Below are 6,742 nucleotides of genomic sequence, written 5' to 3'. Positions count from 1 at the left end.
CCAATATTTTAAAATTTCGATATGAATTCTAAACACAATTTAAAATTAAACTAATTTGGGGATTTCTTATTTAAGGTTTTACTTCTGTGAACAGACACCATGACCAAGGCAACTCTCGTAAGGACAACATTTAATTGGGGCTGGCTTACAGGTTCAGAGGTCCAGTCCATTATCATCAAGGCAGGAACATGGCAGCATCCAGGAAGGCATGATACAGGAGGAGCTGAGAGTTCTATATCTTCATCTGAAGGCTACTAGCAGAATACTGGCTTCCAGGGAGCTAGGATGAGGGTTTTAAAGCCCATACATAGCCTTAGTGACACACCTTCTCCAACAGGGCCACACCTTCTAATAGTGCCATTCCCTGGTCTGAGCATATACAAACCATAACAGGGGATTTCACCAATTCTAAGTTAATGAGGCTAAGTTGCTGCTTTGAGGTGTTAGTTTTTATATGAAAATGCAAACCAGACACACAGCAAGTAGACATGTGGAATTTAACACATACCACCACAGAATTTGGAGAACCCTCCTGGAAGGATTCAGGCAGTGTTCTTGAAGTTCATTTCTCTGTGTAAGAACACCAATCGAGCTGCTCTTATTTGGATGTGACTCTTTTTCTAGTATTGTTGAAGAAATTACAAATGAAAAAACCACCATTTTCCACAAAACAGTCATGGGTAGAAAAGAAAAATGAAAACAACTTTAATGGTACACAGGGTTGGCCTCTGACTAAATTATTTCAGGCAACCAAATGGTGTATCCAAAGCAGACCAAACGTGTTCTCAGGATCTCTAGCGATTAACCCCTGTGGTGGTTAATACTGTCAACTTGAGGGAGTCTAGAATGACCGTGGGGACATACCTCTGGGCATATCTGTAAGGGAGTTTCTAAAATGGGTAAACAGAAGCGGGAAGACTCACCCTAAGGCAGATGATGCATTCTGTGGGCTGTGGGGTTTTAGACTGTGTGGAAGGGAGAGAGGAGGCGAACACACACATTTGTCTCTCTCTGCTTCCTGATTGCAGGTGCTTTGTAGGTGTCCTGTGGCCAGCTGCCTCTCATTCCAGCTGCTAAAGCAAACCCATCCTTCCTTAAGTTGTCATTTTCTTTCTTTCTTTCTTTCTTTCTTTCTTCCTTCCTTCCTTCCTTCCTTCCTTCCTTCCTTCCTTCCTTTCTTTTTTTTTTCCAAGACAGGGTTTCTCTGTGTAGCCCTGGCTGTCCTGGAACTCACTCTGTAGACCAGGCTGGCCTCGAACTCAGAAATCCACCTGTCTCTGCCTCCCAAGTGCTGGGATTAAAGGTGTGCGCCACTACTGCTCGGCTTCCTTAAGTTGTCTTTCTCAGGGATTTCCTCACAGCAAGGGGGAAAGCAACAGATCCGGGCCTACTATCTAGTTTATAACAAGCACTGTATCAATGTGGCAAAACCGGACGCCGCCCTGAAGATTCAGAGTCTCCATGCAAAGCCAGAGGGTGTTGTGGGAAGTAGTGTCCATGACCCACGAAGCATGGCTTCCAGCAGTTTATATCTTTTCTCTTTGTACAGCTGATGAGTATCTGCAAGGGAAAATTTAGAAGTTATATGTCTATGAAGGCTAAAACAATGCTGGCCAAGTATGCAGGGCTGAGTCCAGGGAAATATTTAGAACAGCCACTGGCATGGATAGACTCTGTGTCCCAAGGCAATACTCCAAAAATATTCTTTCTCACAACTGGACATTTTTTTCTCGATGTTTGGACAAGCACATGATCATAATCCAGACAAGTGGCAAGGAGGGCAAAGTGCATGTGTCCAGTAAGGCATCTTCAGAGGACAAGAATAAAAGTGATGTTTATCAAAATTTCAGAACCCACCTGTCCTAGTTTCCTTTCTCCGGCTGTGATAAAAGTACTGCCCAAAGGCAGCATGGGGGAAGATTTGTTTGAGCTCATATATCCCCATCACAGGTCATCATGGACAGGACCTCAAGGCAGGAGCCTGGAGACAGGAGGTAGAGCAGAGCCAGAGGGACATGCTGCTTACTGACTTGTTCCCTGCTGCATACTTAGCTTGCTTTCTTACATAACCTGGCACCACCTGCCCAGGGGTGGCATTGCCTGTCATGGGTAGTGCCCTCTGTATCAATCATTAATCAAAACAGTGCCCCACAGACTTTCCTATAAGCCAATCTGATGGAGGCGTTTTCTTTTTTCTTTTTTTGGTTTTTCGAGACAGGGTTTCTCTGTATAGTCCTGGCTGTTCTGGAACTCACTCTGTAGACCAGGCTGGCCTCAAACTCAGAAATCCACCTGCTTCTGCCTCCCAAGTGCTGAGATTAAAGGCATGCACCACCACTGCCCGGCGTGTTTTCTTTTTTTTTCTTTTTTAAAAAAATCTATGTATATTGGTGTTTTGCCTGCATGTACATTTGTGTGAGGGTGTCAGGCCCCCAGAACAGAAGTTACAGACAGTTGAGAGCTGCCATGTGGGTGCTAGGAATAGAACTTGGGTCCTCTGGAAGAGCAGCCAGTGCTCTAAACTGCTGAGCCATGTCTCCAGCCTCAGTGGAGGCATTTTCTTATGATGCTCCCACTTTCTGGATGACTCTAGCATGTGTCAAGTTGACAAAAAACTAACCTGCATGCTGCTCAGTACTGTGTCTGTGGATGTGACCTCATTAGGACCCAGAGAAGGGACTTCTTGTTTACGAGGAAGTTTTATTAATTGGTATCTGTAGCAACAATTGGTAATTCCAGTATTGGTAATTTTTTTAAACGTTTGCCAACACAGTACAGGAAAAATGGCAGATGTATTTTTAAAATGTACATTTCTTTGGTGTTTATGTTATTTTTTTAAAAGATTTATTTATTTATTATATATGAATACACTGTAGCTGTCTTCAGACACACCAGAAGAGGGCATCAGATCTCATTACAGATGGTTGTGAGCCACCATGTGGTTGCTGGGATTTGAACTCAGGACCTCTGGAAGTGCAGTCAGTGCTCTTAACCACTGAGCCATCTCTCCAGCCCCTTTGGTGTTTATTTTTACACGTTTTTATTGGGCAGTCTTAACGTGTTGGCTGGAGATTTTCATAGATTAAGCATGTTAATCCTTGCTGGCCTGGATGCCACCTAGTGGACACACAAGAGAACAGAGAAATCCAGGACTAACTTTGGAAAGCGCTTGAGCTTCCTGTGGTTAAAGTATCAGAATGAGGCTAGAGATATGGCTCAACTGTTTAGAGCACTAGCTGGCTGGCCTTACATAGTTCTTAATCATTTCTAATTTCAATTCCAGGGGGATCTGATGCTCTCTTCTGGCTTTCAAAGACACCAGGAATCTACACAGTATGCAGACATACGCACAGGCAAAATATCCATATGCATAAATAAAATAAAATAAAATAAAATAAAATAAAATATCGTGATGCTCTGATGCTGTAGGCCGACATAAAGTCCTCCATTTACAATTAAGGTCTTTGTTTGGAGGAGGTCTTGCTATGCAGCCTATGCTAGGTCCAAATTCCTGCGTATTCAGCTTCAGCTTCCTGAGTATAATTAATTTCTTAACCTATGCTTTCCCACCAAAGATTTCTAGCAGCAAACACAAGCTACTTGAAAACGTTTTGAGTGTAGGACAGCGGAGAGCAGAGGAAAACGGAAGTGATTGGGGGAAACAAGCCTGTCACTTTAACACGTGACTTGAAGTTATTAAAGAAATAAACGTTAAACTTTATTCGTCTTGGAGTTTTCGAGGAAGGCATTTCAGTTGGCCATTCCACGTGGGCTCCGGCACAAACGTGGACTTAGTGTCTGTAGTTCAGTAGCAAGCCACCTTCTTAGACACTGAAGGAGGGACATGTGACCTTTTCAATGACAAGCTCAGCTATAAGAGTTCTTTATACTTGTATAAAGGCAAAGCTTACTACACCCAGTGAAAATTAAATCTCTTAGTTTTCCCTTTGGCCTAACTTGGTAAGTGCACATACCCATGTAGGCTGTGTCCCAACCTACATGTGGGACATCGGGTTCCCTAGTCAGTTTGACATGACCAGTGAATAATAATCAGCTTTCTATCACTATATGATAGAATGTTCTACATTAGATAACGTCTATGCTGCTGCCTGTATCTGTGAGTCTGTGCTTTTTATTTCAGAGTAGTTTTATATTATATGGATATAGATCAATTTGATTGATCCTGCTTATTTTTGATGGGTATCTTAACTGTTTTCACATTCTGATGTTTTAAAAAAGATTTATTTATTTATTTATTTATTTATTTATTTATCTTATGTATACAAATACACTGTAGCTGTCTTCAGACAGACCAGAAGAAGGCATCGGATCCCTTTACGGATGGTTGTGAGCCACCATATGGTTGCTGGGAATTGAACTCAGGTCCTCTGGAAGAGTAGTCGGTGCTCTTAACCACTGAGCCATCTATCCAGCCCCCACCCCAGATTCTTATTTTTATAAATATGATGGTTATGAATATTCTCACATGAGGATTTTGGTGGCTATATGTATTCTTTTTTCTTTTTTAAGATTTATTTTTAGTTTGTGTGTGTGCAGTACCCACAGTAACCAGAAGAGGGCACAGGATTCCCAGGAACTGGAGTCTGCAGATGGCTGTGATCAGCCTGATGTGGATACTGGCAACAGAACTTGGGAGAGCATCGAGCACTCTCAACCTCTGAGCCGTTTCTCCAACCCTAGATTTTACTTTCTCGTGAATAAATAACTAACAGTGAGATCCTGGCTCATAAGGCGTCGTGCATGTTTGCGTTTTAAAGAAATTCCTGCCCAGCTTTGCCAATTGGTTCTGCATTCCCACCAGAGCTGCTCAAGTTCTGATTGTCCTCTCTTCCCCCACATTTGGTTTGAATTCTTTTGTTTGCAATCTTTTGCACCCACATTTTAGCAGGTATGCGACACTATCTCATTTAGGGTTTAATTTACGTTCCTCTGATGATTAATGTTTTGAGCACCTGTTCATGAGCTTGCTCGCTATTTGTTTAACTTCTTTTATAAAATATTTGTTCGATGGGGCTGGAGATACACGTCAGTCGCTAAGACCATGTACTACTTTTCTGAAGACTTGAGTTCAGTTCCTCAAGCCACATCTGTAACTCCAGCTGCAGGGGATCTGACAGCGTCTTCTGGCCGTAGCGGATATCAGGCACACGTGTGGTGCACAGACATGCATGCAGGCAAAGTGCCCATGCCCATAAAAATAAAGTTTAAACATTTAAATGTTTTGCCTGAATGTATTTCTGTGGACCAAATTTATGCAGTACCTGTGGAGGCCTTAGAGGGCGTTAGATCCCTTAAGACTGCAGTTACAGATGCTGGTGAGCTGTCATATGGGAGCTGGAAATCAAATCAGGCCCTTGGGAAAAGCAGTTCCTAACCACTGAACTACTTTCCATCTCTGAATAAATATATATTTTTTTAAAGTTTAAGCCGGGCAGTGGTGGCGCACGCCTTTAATCCCAGCACTCGGGAGGCAGAGGCAGGTGGATTTCTGAGTTTGAGGCCAGCCTGGTCTACAGAGTGAGTTCCAGGACAGCCAGGACTACTCAGAGAAACCCTGTCTTGAAAAAACAAAAAAAAAAAAAAAAAAAGTTCAAGATCATCCTCAGAGACGGGGTGTGTTTGAAGTCACTGTGGCCCTTTTAACTGCGATGGGCCGTGCTATGGTTCCTCATGCCTTATCAATTCATCTAATTATTTCCTCCTGCTTCAGACTGCTTAGCCCTGTAGTCACTGCACCAGTGATTCCGAGGATCCCAGAGAGGCCTGTGGTTATTTCGTTTATGTTTGATTTAGCATTTTCATTTTGGATCCAACGGTGCACTGCCTGTCGGCTGTAGCCATTTTTCCTGGCTACCCGCAGTCTGCCGAAGGGGCGTGGCCAGGGAATTCTCAGGGCCCTTAGCATAAACGCTGTCTTTGCTTAGGACTAGCACCCATTCTGGGTCACTTGGTGTTCTCCTCATTGCTCAGAAAAAGCTCTTCTCCTGGGTGGGAAAAAACTTCCTTTCAGACAGAGGATGTCAGGGAGCTCTCGGGGCTGGACCCAGTTCAGGCTACAGCTGTGGCATCCTCGCTACATCTATCTTCCTAAACCAGTTCGTTTTCTCTTCTTATACCTAGGAGTCTTCTACCTTGTAGAGTGTTCTCACTAGACCTCACCATGTGGGCCTCTTTAGGCCAAGCACACGAGGAAGGTGAGATAGTTCTCCTTCGGACTCGATGTCTAAGAAATGTGCTCTGAAAAATGAAAATCCTTGCTTGGGACAGATCCAGCCAATCCCTGTACAGCGTTAGGAAAGAAGATTGCCCCAGGCTGGTGGGATCAAATGGGCCTGGGAGAGTTTCATTCTCGGGGGTTTTATCTTTAGCTTTTATCTATCTGGTCACTGAGATCTGAAGACTCTGTTGCAGGACTAGAGGGCAGTGGGTGGGAAGGTCCTGCCCCGAGAGCCTGTCAATCAGGAAGATGGGGGACTGGTTCTGCTCTGAGAGGCTGTCAGTCAGAACCGGGAGATACAGAACTGCGTAGCCAATTTTACTCTAGTCAAGTTTGGAAGATAGGATTTCTAGCATCCCTGGAAGTCAATTCTGTTCCAAACGGTATAGCAGGACAGTGTACACTGGGCTGTCAGCATGTTCTGTGAGTCTGACCCGTCTACCTTCTGTCTCTCTAGTTACCAGCTCTTCTTTTTCCTTTTCTTTTTTTTTTTTTTTTTGGTTT

The sequence above is a fragment of the Grammomys surdaster genome, unplaced genomic scaffold (genome assembly GCF_004785775.1).
Source record: "Grammomys surdaster isolate TR1022 unplaced genomic scaffold, NIH_TR_1.0 218, whole genome shotgun sequence".
Taxonomy (NCBI): domain Eukaryota; kingdom Metazoa; phylum Chordata; class Mammalia; order Rodentia; family Muridae; genus Grammomys; species Grammomys surdaster.
The sequence above is the reverse complement of the archived record's forward strand: the minus strand, read 5'-3'. Positions refer to the sequence as shown.